A 15403-nucleotide genomic window follows, 5' to 3' on the forward strand; every position below is an offset into this window, starting at 1 on the left:
GATTCAACTATTAAATCATTTCAATCGGAAGGATGAATGTATAATATTTCAAGCCAAATCTCTAAAGAAACACACAGACAATCTTGCTATCTTGAAATTTTATCTACCAGATAAAATACTGTCCTATATCAAAGGTATTTTTAAGCTAAATTAGAATCGCATTGCTTGTAGCACCAAGCTTCCTTTGCAATTTAAGGGTGTATGTAATCTTATTAAAGGTTTTGCCTTTAGAAAACCAAAAGGAACACCTGACTTTAGATGCTAACATACACATTTCATTGGTGATTTGGATTATTTTGCCTAGCTAAGCTAGTGAACAATATGTTTGGCTTGTGTTAAAATGCCACATATCACATAATAAGATTAAAATGGCAGTATATCATCAATATATGATAATTATTTCATTAGTTACTAAGTAGGAATGTTAGGTGTTAGGTAGGAAAGTAGGGACGCAGGTGGCGCTGTGGGTTAAAGCCTCAGCGCCTAGGACTTGCCGATCGAAAGGTCGGCAGTTCGAATCCCTGCGGCGGGGTGCGCTCCCGTTGCTCGGTCCCAGCGCCTGCCAACCTAGCAGTTCGAAAGCACCTCCGGGTGCAAGTAGATAAATAGGGACCGCTTACCAGCGGGAAGGTAAACGGCGTTTCCGTGTGCAGCTCTGGCTCGCCAGAGCAGCGATGTCACGCTGGCCACGTGACCCGGAAGTGTCTCCGGACAGCGCTGGCCCCTGGCCTCTTAAGTGAGATGGGCGCACAACCCCAGAGTCTGTCAAGACTGGCCCGTATGGGCAGGGGTACCTTTACCTTTACCTTTAGGAATGTTAAAGTCATTAGATTAATGAAAAATGCAAGATTTGCCCTGCCATCATGTGGTTCCAGGGATGCTAACCCAAGGACCATAGGACACACCAGATCTTTCTCTCAGAATGTAAAGAGGGAGGTTCTAAGGTGCACCCCCTCTCTGCCACCACGGAAACTTGTACGCCCCTTGCTATACCAACATCAAAAGCTCTAACATTATTACAGTGGTTCAGTCTCTCCTCTCCGGGAACTTTGGGAACTGCAGCCCTGTGGGGGCCTCTTAACAACTCTCAGTGCTCTTAACACACTACAGTTCCAAGGAATCTTTAACAAATGAGTCTTTAAAGTGGTATAAAATTGGGGGCAATGGTGACTCAGAAATGGATCAGGATATTTTTCAAATGCACAGAAACAGATATGAGGCAAATCTGGGGGCCTCTGCACACTCCTAATGTATGTTCTTATTGTGATGGCATGGCAGACAATAAGCCGACTTTTTGTCACTTTAATTCATTCTCCCCAGTGCACATGAATCCTGGATAACATAAACAAAATAGAGTACACCCTTGCTCCCACCTGCCGAATCAGCCCAGCACAGTGTGAGACGAGGTAAATGAACCACCTTGTAGGTTTTAATACATTTTAAATAATTAAATTTGCTGTTTCTGAGTAACACTATGCTCTCTCTGCTTCAAACTGTGCTGCAGATTTGAAGCAGCTCTGCATAAAACAAAGCTCTGTGCTTTCCATTCATTATAAATCTATAAGATGAATCTATGAAATGACTATAGCTTCTTCCTTTTGACCAAAGCAGATAAAATTTACTGTACAGGCACAGATGCTCCTCCAGAGTGGATTAAGCCTGCCAAATTGCAGACAAATATTTCCAGGGGCTTTGGTAGGGAAAATGAAAGAGATTCACTTCCCCCCATAATTCATATTTGGGCAATACCTTTATTAGAACGTGAACATGGTTTGTGGTATACAGGCTAGTTGAATAGTGCTTTTCTTTCCTGGCAAAATTCTATTGCATCTCATGGAATGATAGATCATGTCAATAATACATAAGATGCAAGTACTATTTTTTTTCTTTAGTAGTAATGTTGGCTTAAATTTTTTTATAATACACCATCAACCCTCATTATATGCAATATGACATTCTTAAATTTCATTTATTCAATTCCCCCTATCATAGCAAATGTGAAAAAGTTCAGTTCAATATAAATGTCTTTCATACTAGGCTCTCCTTCTTAATGTTCCATATGTAGGTCTACTTTCTTGGTGGAAGGGGTGAAAGTGTGTGTGTGTGTGTGTGTGTGTGTGTGTGTGTAGCGGGGACCAAATCTGTTTTTATTTTAAAAGTCAGGCCTCATAATGGCAAATCTACTGATTTGTTCTGCCACAGAATGATTTGGGCATGTGCTTTTTAATATTCTTATTCTTGAGTTGTATTGCCTGTAAATAAATCATGATCACCAACAAACTTATTTCTTTAAGAGCTAAGATTTCTGACAATCCCTTTATTCTGAAATATAAATTATTCATTGCAAGCAGCCACAGTTGGTATTGATCAGAAATGTTTTGCGACTTGTTAATCCATAAAATACCTCATGAATGTTGCTTATATGTGGAGTGGGTTATCCTTTTATTTTCTCCCATCCTTTCTGCTTATATCATTCTTAAGTCATTCATTAATAATGTCACATTTATTAACTGGGTTGCATAACTTTTTCCCTTTTAAGATGATGTTATAATGAACTGGTTCAGTGATGCGTAATATCTTGTCAACAGAATGCTTGTTAAGATTCTGTTGATAAAATGTCACAATTTTAAAGCCTCCTTTTATTTATTTATTTATTAAATTTATCCACCGCCCTTCATCCGAGGATCACAGGGTGATTTGCAGTATAGAAACACTGGAATATAAGGCATACATTTATCCTGCTAAGTCACATAGCACATTTTAAATGCCTGTGGTCTGATAGAATTACTATTTAGATGATGTAGACTGACTTTTTTGTTTTTGTTTTTTTAAAATGTAGTTTCCCTCAGCTAGGGTGACCTCCACACATACACATACAAAAGTAAGCTGTCTAGCTCATTTGGAACTGAAATGCTACAGAAAATACATGGATAACAATAACACTTTCACAAAACAATCCCTTGGCAATTTTTCTACTTTAAAATACTGGAATTACTGATGGAGGAGTGGCTGTGAAGGATGAGTACAGCTATGGGTGGGTTATCTGGAGATTCTTGATAACATTCATGACTAACTTGGGCTAGAGCATGGGCATTGTTTTAATATATTGGAGGAATATAATTACACTTTCTTTGGAATCCTTAACAATGTGACTTGTGCTTTTGCAGTTATCTAAAATGATTTATTGTGTTTATTAATCCCTTTTTACACAAGAAGTGTCTTAAAGAGATTTATAAAAATTGTAATAATACAAAATAGTACAAATATTAAAACCAAGTAAACAAAAAGCGAAGAACACATCCATGTATGTAAAAGGCAAGTACCACTGTCAACATAGGAAATATGTGCAGCAGCCTTTGTAACTAAGAAAGGGGAGGTCCTTCCGCTCCCCCTTTTTAGTTGCTCTGCAGAGCTATTCCTGTGTAGAGAGCCCATTGATTTCAGTGGGTAGAGGATAATGTTGCAAAGCTACAGAATGTCCTAAGCATACTTAGATCGCAATGAATGGGATTTTCTCCTGAGTAGGTAAAGGTAAAGGGACCCCTGACCATTAGGTCCAGTTGTGACCGACTCTGGGGTTAAGGTGCTCATCTCACTTTATTGGCCGAGGGAGCCGGCATACAGCTTCCGGGTCATGTGGCCAGCATGACTAAGCCGCTTCTGGCGAACCAGAGCGGCACACAGAAACGCCGTTTACCTTCCTGCTGGAGCAGTACCTATTTATCTACTTGCACTTTGACGCGCTTTAAAACTGCTAGGTTGGCAGGAGCAGGGACCGAGCAATGGGAGCTCACCCCTTCGCGGGATTCAAACCACCGACCTTTTGATCGGCAAGTCCCAGGCTCTGTGGTTTAACCCACAGCGCCACCCGCATCCCTTTTCTCCTGAGTACTTATGATTAACTCTGAGATGAAATCTAGCTTTTTCAGCTGGTGAGGATCCTAACAGTCCTCCCTTTTCAATATGTGAGAATGATGAATTACTTACAGGCTTCTCTGTAACCTGCAGGAGGAGCCTGGTGGTTGTATGAATAACAGAGGAAAGAAAAAGGAGTGTGGCTTCTCCTGGTAGTAAGTTTCCAAAAATATGAAGTGGTGGTTGGAGTGTAGGACTAGAACCTGGGAAGACCAGGGTTCCAGTCCCCACTCAGCAATGAAGCTCACTGCATGCCCTTGGGCCAGTCACTGCCTTTCAGCCTAACCCACCTCACAGGGTAGTTGTGGAGATTAAAGGAGGAATGGGAGAACCATGTACACAGCCCTGAGCTCCTTGTAGAAAAGGGGGGCAGATTGCAATAAATAAAATAAATTACAAATCAAAGATGAGAGAGTGCAGAGTGACTCAGAAACATCAGAATTTTTTTAATACAGATACAGATACAAGGTAAATCTTGGGGCCTCTAATACTTAACATTTGTACAGTATATCACTTTCTGAAACAGTTCAGATGATCTAATTGTAATCCTTTCAATAATTCTGTATGGTAAGTTAGCATTAGATCCTTATTATTCCACATACTGGAGACGTGGAGGGGAATTGAGGTAGTTTGCCTAAGGTCATCCAGCTAAGCTCACGGCGGAAGCAAGATTCAAACCCGGACATCAATATTCTCTTGGCCACAATGCTACATTATTAAAAAGCAACCCCAACAAATGCCTTTAAACTACACTGTTCTTTTTTAAAAATGTGTATCATAAATTATGAATCAATGTAAGCAAAATCATACTAGAGCACTACAATGTAGATAAAACGTATGCATTATCACATACTGTTTTGTTTCAAAACAAAATAGAATTTGACAATTATTGTTTTCTCCTCTGATGAATTACATAAGTTTCACTAACATTATTATATTCCTAATAATTTCAAACAATTCTACAATTAATGGTGTTTAACTTTGCTTCCACACTTTAGCAATAGTTACCTTTACTGTTCATTTTTTAGACTTTGTGTTTTTTGTTTGAATGGCATGCTCTGAGTGACTGTGGTTAACGCTTAAAGTGTCATTCCTAATGATGTCATCAATATATTTTTATTTCAGAACTGTAGCATTGATCACACGTGTTTGCATCTATACAACTCCCAAGCACCCTCAAGTAAAGAATGGTGCCTTTTAACACATCTACTGTTCTTTAGTCTTTTTTTTTTTCATCCTTCCTTGTATGCAGCAGCAGTGTGTAAGACAAGTAGTTACAGTAGCACAGAAGAGAGGATTAAGTGATTACTTGGCATTTGAAAATTGCATGTCTGTTTAAGGGCTCTTACAAGTATTTAGAAGAATGTATTCTCACTGTGGTATACTTGGCTTCCTGACAAATTTCCTCCCTAAGCTGAGCACAGCACCAGCATCCTACCAGAATAAAACAAACAGGCACCAGCATACTTCTAAATGACACACCCTATTGGATAAGAGTACACACACTGTTGGCTTGAAACTAATTACAAAAAGTGATCTGCTGTGGGTTCTTGGTGTTGTTCTTTTTAAGAGAGCATAATATGTAAATGTAACACAGTTAATTCATATGACTTATTTGGGGAAACTAGTCCAGATTTTTTTTAAGTTCACAAATATAAGCACCATCAATAATCTATATTATTTAACTTATTTAATTATTTAATTATGCTTTTAGCATATTAAAGGGCTATACTTGTTATCAGGATCATTGCACTGTTGCCTTTTTGAGATAATAAAATTGATAAAAAACAGATACCACACATGGTTGGTTGGAAAGCCTAGATTTTCCAGAGCACCTCTACTCTTAATTCCTAGCTCCACTAATTAATCTGATGCTCTCCAAATGCTATTGTGACTCCATCATCCCTAACCATTGGGCTTGTTGGCTGGGGCTGATGGGAGTAACATCCTCTGGAGGGCTAAGTACTCATCCCTCAGTGGAAGCTGAGAGTTTATCTGTTCCTTATAGAATACATGCATCCATGGTTATTTTTCTTCACAGCATACCTTTTAAAAATATAATCAAATTAACGAGTTAAAAATGAAAATTGTGCATAGATATCACAGGTGTATGTATATGTATTTATATTTAAAGTTAAACCAGTATTTTTAAGTTACATATGGATCTATGGTTAATCAAGAACAATTAGCAGTGCTTTTTCCCAATAACTTCAATCTATCATAGCCTACAAAACAGACATAACAATGCAGTAACTAAAGGTCTAATCAAACTTTAGTATGTTAAAAAAATTATTTCATTTTAATTATGTATTCCAGTTAATCATTATATCAATTTAGATCACTAAATCTTCTTCAATCTTTCTGATCATCAATGTTTTCTTTTTCTCCAAAACATTAATTTATCCATCTTCCAGTTTAATTAAATCATCCTATCAGTTCATCAACATTGCTAATATCCCCACCCTAATTCAATCATTAACCTAAAAATATTCGTATTCTTGCAGAGTTATGGATTCAGCTGAATGGGAATATAATATAGTAGTTCATTAAGCTAATTCATCCTAATTTTCAATTAGTCTCTTTCATTTTATCAGAAACACTACCAGCTCAGAGAACTCTATTCTTGTAACATAAATAATAAAAATAATATCAAATCCTGAATTTTCCATTCAGTTAAAGCAATATGCAGAACAATTCTGTGCATGTGTATTCAGAAGCGTCAGGTAACCTCAGGTAAGCGTGCTTGGGATTGTACTCCTAGACTTCCGTTGGCAGTTTAGCTGCTGCTAATCCTTTGAGCTCGCTCATCTTTTCTTCTTAGCACTCTTGTTTTGAAAATGTACTGCAGACCACAGTGGTTTTCAAATGCTACTTTTCACATGGAAAAGGTTACTATTGCTGTCACCTCTCTGTCTGCATAGATGCAAACATTTATTTTAAGAAGAAATAATCCATGTAGCTGGCATAGGAAAGGTAGGGTCGAGTAGCAATTGGATGCTGGGATTTAGCTTGAAATGTTAACTTTGAAATAAAGCTTCTGAAATTCAAGCCAAGAAGGATGTTAATGAAAATAAACAGACCTCCAGACCTGTCACCAAAAATATACAGACTTGCAACTTCTGTGGGGATTTGGTTCTGGAGATTGCATATCAAGCTGAAATTGTGTATAGCCAGAACAACCCCAGAACTCTGCCTCACCAGGCTCTGGGAGGCTATCATACCAGCTCTGAAAGCCTCCCAGACCTTGGTAAGTGAGGCGGAGAGCTTAAAAGCTCTTTCCACAGTGGGAAAACGTAGCATGGAGTGAACTTTTAAGGGAAGGTTTTGTGTGGCTCTGGAGGAGACTACAGGAGGAGACTTGCCAATAGATTGGCCCAGTTCACAGGATTTGTTTTGCCTGCTCTGCATTGGCATGGAGATGAATCATCTAGTGATAGAAGCATGGTAAATAGAATAATTTGGTCACATTTTTGGTAGGTAGGTGTGTGAATTCACTAGGCAGGGTTAAGCTTAGGTGATCACTCTTAGTCCCCCTGAGGAGCTTAGTCCCAAAACTTGCCTTCAAGGCTGTGAGACATGTTGACAAGGTAAGGATCAACTTAGAGGCTAACCTGTACAGTGGTACCTTGGGTTAAGTACTTAATTCATTCCTGAGGTCTGTTCTTAATCTGAAACTGTTCTTAAACTGAAGCACCACTTTAGCTAATGGGGCCTCCTGCTGCCGCCGCGTCGCCACCGTGCGATTTCTGTTCTCATCCTGAAGCAAAGTTCTTAACCCGAAGTACTATTTCTGAGTTAGCGGAGTCTGTAACCTGAAGCGTCTGTAACCTGAAGTGTATGTAACCCGAGGTGCCACTGTACTACTTGCTTGGAGTTGCAGCAGTCAGATTTCTGGACATATTATCACCTATACATATTCATTTTTAGAGATTCATTAAATGATCTCATTCAACACACTTTATTTGTGTTTTATTTCTCTGTCATGGTCACAAACAAAAATCTGACTTGAGCTAGATCCGATAATCTAAATCCTGCTGTAAATGACTGCTGCATAGCTGCTTGAATTGTATGATAGGCTAAGCTATTATTTATATAAAAGTATCTAACTTTTAGTCTAAAATAAATTATACTACTCTAGCTTGGCAGGTTGCTTGTTAAGAGCAAAACCGTACATGGTTAATCTAACTAATCCTGTCATTAGCCTTTCTGCAATTATGGGGGGGGGGGCAAAGTAAACTCTCTGATTGTGATGGACATCTGTTTGGTTTGGCTTTAAGTTTAGCAACCTTAAGTCTGTATCATAAAATGTAAGCCTTAATGAAATCTTTTTTTAATTATAATTTTTTTAATTGGAACATCTTTCTCTCTTTTCAATTTGTATTTTTATGTGAATATGAAATTTATCTAAACATAAGAAAAGTGTCAAGCTCATGCAAAAGTTGAGAGGATAAGCTGTGTTCATACTACAAAAGTCTGGGTTTCTGTTTCAGGAGATTCCTGTCACCTTTCTAGTGTGAAAAGTCAACCACCATCCTTCTCATAACATCACAGCTTTTGATTAATAATGCATGCAGAGTTCACTGGGTGAGTAAATACTCTATATGCATATATGGTGTTTGCACTTGTTTTATGCAGTATCGTTTCTGAATGATTGAGCCTGAAGTATAAAATGCAAAATATTTCTGGAACCAGTGATGGGACTCAAAGGAGAATGAGTTTTCAGAGTGCAAACAGCGGGTGCAATCCACTGTTAAGGCCCATTGATTTCTGTAGAATTAAAATAAGTGTTCAACTCTCTTCCATTGGAAACAGTTAGACTTCTTAGAGTTGAATGTGCTTAACTTTGGTTAGACTATGGAGTTTTGCCCACTGCACAGCCTGCTATCCATCAAGCCAGAAGTCCTCCTTCCAGCCGTTGTAAGGCAGCCATCAAGGGCTCAATAGGCAACCAGTGGCAGGTAGCAAAAATGGGAGGGTTATCAAGCACCTTGTGGATAAAGTTGTGCAGGCCTGGTATGCCTTAAATGAATTTATGGTTCCAGTGCATGAGTGGGGGGTAAGCAGTATATTTCCAAGACCGAGCCTGGAGCTGTAAGTGGTTCAGGAAGCTTTTTGTCTGCTGCTACTATCATTTTCCAATGTCAAATCAATTTCAATAACCAAGTTTTATGCAAAACTTAAAATAATCCATTTCTAAGCCTGTGTTGGCTTTGTACGCCAATGAAAGCAGAACATTGTCATATGTGCTCAAAATAATCGCATGAAAAAGAATGAAAACTGGAAACTTTTGTATTTTTATCCTGTTAATGTGAATTTCAGTGACATCACTAAAGTCTTTCAGTCTTTCTGGTAACCTACTTCTCCAAAGAAGAGCAGTGAAGTCTGATACAACCAGGTTAATTTGCTGGACACATCTGAAAGTGGGCAGAGAAGCATTGTTTAATAGGAACTAGGGTAGACAGAAGGTATGACAGGAAAGAGAATGAATCAAGTACCAAATGACTTATCTGAGCCCTCCAACACATTTTTTTAGAATGATGGGAAAAGGCAGCAAAAGCAGATGCAGCCTGTTGCATATTTTATCCAAAAGAAAATCCACTATACAGTTCATCGTAACAATTATCTGTATTTGGAACCAAGAAAGAAGATTCCAGCTAAACATTAGGAATAACTTTCTAACAGGAAGTGCTGTTCAATAGTGGAATGGACTACCTCAGAAAGGACTACTTTCATTAGATGTCTTAAAACAGAGGTTGAATGACCATCTGTCAGGGATTCTTTAGTTGTCATTTCTGAATTGTGGGGGATTGGATCAGATTATCTTTTGGGTCCCTTTCAATGTCACCTTTCACACTAGTATTGTTTAAACAAAGAAAATCCCTGGACTCACTGAAATATATTTATTGGTCACAAGGAAAACTGAGAACCTGGAGAGAACCATAGATTAATAGATAGTGGTTGAAGGCAAGAAGTAATATTTGGAACAATCATCTGGATTAATCAATCTGAAAGTGTCTCTTTCTGCAGAAAGATTTGCCAGTTTAGCTCGATAAGATATCTATTTTCTGGCTAGCCTCAAAGGGGGGATGCAAGCTTTCTTAGGATGAATTAAATAACGGTTGGAAGCACTGTCACACAGGCCCATCTTGAAATTGTGGGCAGGTTTGTAATCTGATATTGATTGCCGATCGCACTTCATTGAAGTGTATCTATCTCAAAAAGTCTGTCTGGTGTAGTGGTTAGCTATGAAACTCACTGGGTGAGATCTTGAGCCAGTCATTGTCTCTTAACACTAGCCTACTTCCCAGGGTTGTTGTGAGGAAAAGATGGGAAGGGAAGAACCATGTACACCACCTTGATTCCTCTTGGAAGAAAGGTGGGGTAAAAATATAATTATAAATATTACATAAATAAATAAGCTCAATTGCCTGACTGCCTATTCAACTTGAAGTTCATGTCTTACTCGTTAAATGATGGAACCCAACTTTGAAAGGTTCACATCAGTAACACTGCAGTGAGCAATGATGAAAGATAATGGAGTAAAGAAATTCTTTTCCATATACTGTGATGGGAGAAAAGAGGAGTAAAATGTCACCACTTGAAAGTGGAGAATAAAAGCTTCATGTCGTATAAACCTTACAGATATATCTCCTTCTCCGTAGAAGAGTATCAGTGTAGACATAAAGATAAAAAGTTTTGAAAATCTTGTCATCCTTGCTCTTAGGTTGTCAAATGTAACTTTCAAAGGCAGGCTGCCAAGCCATGTGCCATAGGTTGTTCAGGGGAGGGTGGGGGGCATGATCATACACAGATAGCCACAATCCAAGGGCTCTTATAAAGCAGATATTTTTCTTGAAGTAGTGGGCATGTTGTTTCAGCAGATCCTTTTGCTGAACTGGAAGCTTAATAAATAGATTGTGGTCTAGTAAGGAGACCTGCTCATTTAAAGCCCCTGTTTGTGTGTATGTGTTTATTACTCCTCTGTTTCCTGACCTACAATGTATTAGTGATGCCACAAAAGGGCATTTTTGCTCAAATGTTGGAACACTAAACTTTATTGTGAAGACTAAACTTTGCTGCCAATTCTTTTCTTGATTGCTTTGCATTTTCTGCTGGTGGGGGCATGGGATACTTCCTGTTATATGCCCTCTATAGTTGCAAATCAAAAGTGTGTGTCTGTAGAAGAAATCATACAGTTCCTATTACTATTCTGAGTATACCAGTCCCATATACCTATTTGCTGACTCAGACATAGTGTGATAAGCTGGAAGTTGAGTAATGAAGCTAGAAGAACTTTCTTCAGCACTTATCCAACTTCCATAGTCTACATTCCATATATTCAAAGAACACATACAAATGTTAGGACATCACACAATTTAGGAGCAGAGGCTAGAGATAAGCATGCTTTCCTGCTGACTTAATTCCACAGAGTGTCTGGGATGTCTGTTCATTTATGTTTCTAGGTCAGAAAGTTTGCAAGTGAGTAAAATTTTAAATTAGACCCAGTTTCATATAATATTTAAGAAACTTTAAAGGGACTAGCTCCACAGGTTCTCAAATGTTTTGTATGAGAAGGCATTCCCATATTGCCTCAAAATCAATTTCATGTGAAATTTTGTTAGCAACTCCAGAGATGCAGTTTTGTACTCTCAAATTACATTAACCTCAGTGTCAGTTCTTACAGTGAATTTTAGGTAGCATTGTTAGGAACAACAGAAGAAACTCAGTGGTATGGACATCACTTTCCAACAAAACAAAATAATAATATGTCTTGATATTTGCTTGCCTGATTCCAGTGCTATTGGATGAGGATAAAAGGAGTCTAGATGTAGTAGAATGGGGATCATTTAGTTCAGTGGTCAACTTGTGTCCTGCCCCATGTTGCTGGACTACAACTTCCATCTCTGCCCATGATAGTTAGGGTTGATGGGAGTTGGAGTCCAACAACATTTGTAGGACCATAGGTCCCCTAATTTAGTTGATCCAAGAAGTAGAAGATAAATCTCTAAAAATAGTTCAGGGGACTAGAGTGAACTTAGATGGCTTCAAAAAAGGAATAGACAAATTCATGGGGGATAAGGCTTTCCATGGCTACGAGCCATGATGGCTATGCTCTACTTCCACTGATGGAGGCAAGATGCCTCTGGCTACCAGTTCCTCGCAGGTGGGGAGAGTATTGTTGTGCTCGGGTTCTGTTTGAAGACTTCCTACGGGAATCTGGTTAGCTGCTGTGAGAACAGGATGCTGGATTAGATGGGCCTTTTGCCTGATACAGCAGCTCTTCATGTATTCTTATGACTTGGGAAAGATGAGGGAAAGGTGTTTGTTTATCACATCTTTGATCTAGTTCAGACGTGTTACATGTGGGCCTGGCTCTCTGCTATATATAGCATGTGAGCTACGAACCAGGTAGTTACAGACCAATAGTGTTCAAATCTTGTCTGTTGTGCCATGTATGTAAAAAGCTGCATGTTATGGAGCATTTTTCAATTATTTCGATTTTCTGGAAAACATTGAATTGGAAAATGTCCCTAGGCAAATTAGGCTACTTGGCACAGGGTAATTTGCACCAGAGCATTTTTAGTATGTACCAGAAAATTTCCTGATGCCCTAGAGAGTGATCTAATTTAGTGTACTGATTTTACTTGTATTTAGTAAACAAAGCTGAAAACTTTGAAATTGCCAGGCTTGCCTAATTTTTATTTGCTATTGGCATCTATTCAATATTTATTTGAAATTGGCATCCAGTCATTGTTACTAATGAACTTAAGAAATATATTTTTCCCCCACTGGCAAAATCACTGTAATTGCCCTAGAATGTATCAGGACTGCAGCTGTCTAGATGAGAGTCAAGGTATGCGTCTACAAATGCCATGTGATACAGGACCTTGTTTGATTGAAAAAGACCATTTACAGTATAATCAGGAGCAGTGGTGATTGTAGCTTAGTGTAGCTGTGGGGGACCCCAGGGGTGGGGATTTTCACCCATGCGATCACCAGTGGCATCTTCAGCCTCAGTCAGTTGTAGGGTCTTCTGGGGTTTTCTGCCCAAATTTGAAATTTAAAACTTCCAATCACAGCCAAAGTAGGGAGCACAAGTGTTGAGACGGACCTGACAAAGACTGTCTCCACTCAGAACTGCCTCCATGCCTTATATTCCTGTTGCATTGGGAGTGGGCAGCACAGTCTGCAACGGTCATCCCATCTGCCCACCCTGTATATATTGGTGGGAAAGGCATTGGATCGGTCTAAACTGGAACAAAGGGGTCCTGGTAAAGGGGTCCATGGCGAAAGACCCAGATGAGGACTAATGGACCAGAAAACTTCCTCAAGTGGTGGGTTTGCCCCATTTTATCTGCATGGGGGGGGGGGATCCTTTAACCCAGAATTGACCCTAAGGGAACAATCAGCCAGCATTCAGGCTAGACTGATTTGGGATACAAACCCAACATCTATGCCAAAGCCAACTTATGTCTCTAATCAATAAAAGTTGTAGCCATTGCAAACCAAAACTGTTGCCCTGTCATTATTGGAATGTACATACCATCAGCTCCCAGGGAACCAGGGTTCATTGCACCTGGGCCCACAATATTAATATACTAGAAAGACACTTTGCATCATGATAGTGAGAGCTATTGTGGATGGATGAATGTGAACTCTTGTAAAAGTCAGGGAGGCAGCAGTTGCAATTGACAGGAACAAAATGGCTCCAAATATTACGTGCTTCTGGCCAAACATTTTACCTACATTCACTCATAACACTGAAGTGCTGGCTAGATGACATTGGAGAGGTCTTGGCAAAACTATGAAGTCCACTTTCATCATACAAGACTGCTAGGTAACATGTTAAGACTTCGTGTACTCTATTAATGCATTTTCACCAGAGCTACTGTTATCAGCAGGATCCAAAATTGCTGTAGTGTAAATCTATTTGTGGCAGAAACTCAAGCTTGGCAGCTAGGTGTAATTTGCATATTACCTTTTCTCCAGGTGATCCTGTGCCTGGATACAAATTGAGCCAAAAGGTAAGCATATAGTGTTCATCCACAGGTATGTGGATTTAAAAGCTAGGTGCAGAAGCAGGGCTGAATGGATGTTTGCACTAACAAAGTTCAAAGGGGCCAATTTATTCCAAAGGTGTTGCCATTTGTTAACCACAAATCTGTTTAAAATGCAAGTCTTGTCACAGAGGATTCGTTCACCCTAATGAAACTTGACTCTTGCTCCATTTCTTTGTGGAGGACTGATTTCTAGGACAGTCAATTCATTCCCAGTGAAGCTTCAGTCCAGTCGGACTAAATTTTCACTCAACTGTAAGTGAGTTCTTTTGCTAATCCCTCTTGGAATGCAGTAATTGCCTTACTATTTAGGTAGTAGGTACGATATCCCAAGAGGGTTATTATCTTTTCCTGAGCTGTCGCTGAGCCATTGAAACTATAGCTGCTCAGTGAAGGAAAGGCTAAAGAGAAGTCTCTAGTTCCCAGTCCCTCTATAGCTGCTCCTAGCAGGGAGCAAAAAGAAATTGGTTGAGCCTTGCAGCAAGTGCTCCCCATTGGGAATGGAGAGAACTTCAAAGCTCTTCTCTCCTGTGGTCCTGAAATTCTCAGCATGCATGAGCTGAAAGGAAATGAGTGGAGAGTCATGTAGACTGTATTCTCACATCACTAACATCTATAGATGTTACTTTACAAGATGCAGGGATATGAATCCCCTTCAAGACTACTTTCTTGATTCTGTGGGCGACAGAAGTAAGACTGTACTATGGCTTTGGAGGTTCATAGGGGGGGCACTTTGTCCGACAGAAGAGCTTCCACTGACTCACTGAGATTTTTTGCTATCTTTATCAGAGTTACTTTTGTTTAAAATTCACACAGAAACATATCTGAGCATATTTGTCTGGTATTTCTGTTGTTAGCTGCCAAATTTGTTGTAGCAAGGTTCTGGAAAGGTGATATTTTACCCACGTATGTGTTGTGAATTGATAAGGTGTGGGAACTTATGGTCATAGAGAAGCCTAGAAGTTGTCAAAAGACAAAGCAAGCCAGAAAATGTTTTTGTCAGTGTGGGAACCTTTCTTAACCTTCTCTGAAAATAATTCAAAAATACTGGGTAAATTGACTAAATGCAAAACAATGTATGGACTGCTTAGAGAGTGTTCAGAGACATTCAAATGTAGCAAATGAGAAAGCTAGTTAGGTGGAGAAGAAATATAATGATGTCGTTCACATTGAGAGGTTTTTTAATATATTATTAATGTGGAGTAAAGGGAATGTCATCCAAGCTGATCAGGATTCCACTTCTGTTTAACCATGGCTACTTAGGAAGGTCTGCATTGATGTTCCAGAACCAGAATTCATTCTGTGATATTGCAGTCAGGTAAACTGACCCAGATGGCTATGTGAGCAGGCTCTGAATGTGATGATTAGTACTTAACAATTCAGGGAAGCTGTAAGGCAACTTTTTAGAACATTGGCAGCTTGGCCATTGT

General features: G+C 39.2%; 1 long non-coding RNA gene across 2 annotated transcripts in view; it reads left to right on the forward strand.

Annotated features, from left to right (window-relative positions):
* LOC310845410 overlaps window positions 1-15403 on the forward strand; it is a 722498-nt gene that overhangs the window by 500469 nt on the left and 206626 nt on the right. The window contains exons 10-11 of one of the 2 annotated variants that reach the window (XR_014564670.1): window positions 8406-8499; window positions 13906-13940. This is a non-coding gene — a long non-coding RNA (uncharacterized lncRNA). The remainder of the gene's footprint in view (window positions 1-8405; window positions 8500-13905; window positions 13941-15403) is intronic. The other variant, XR_014564671.1, reaches the window with a different exon arrangement.

This window comes from Podarcis gaigeae, assembly GCF_964106915.1.
Source record: "Podarcis gaigeae genome assembly, chromosome: 5".
Classification (NCBI taxonomy): Eukaryota; Metazoa; Chordata; class Lepidosauria; order Squamata; family Lacertidae; genus Podarcis; species Podarcis gaigeae.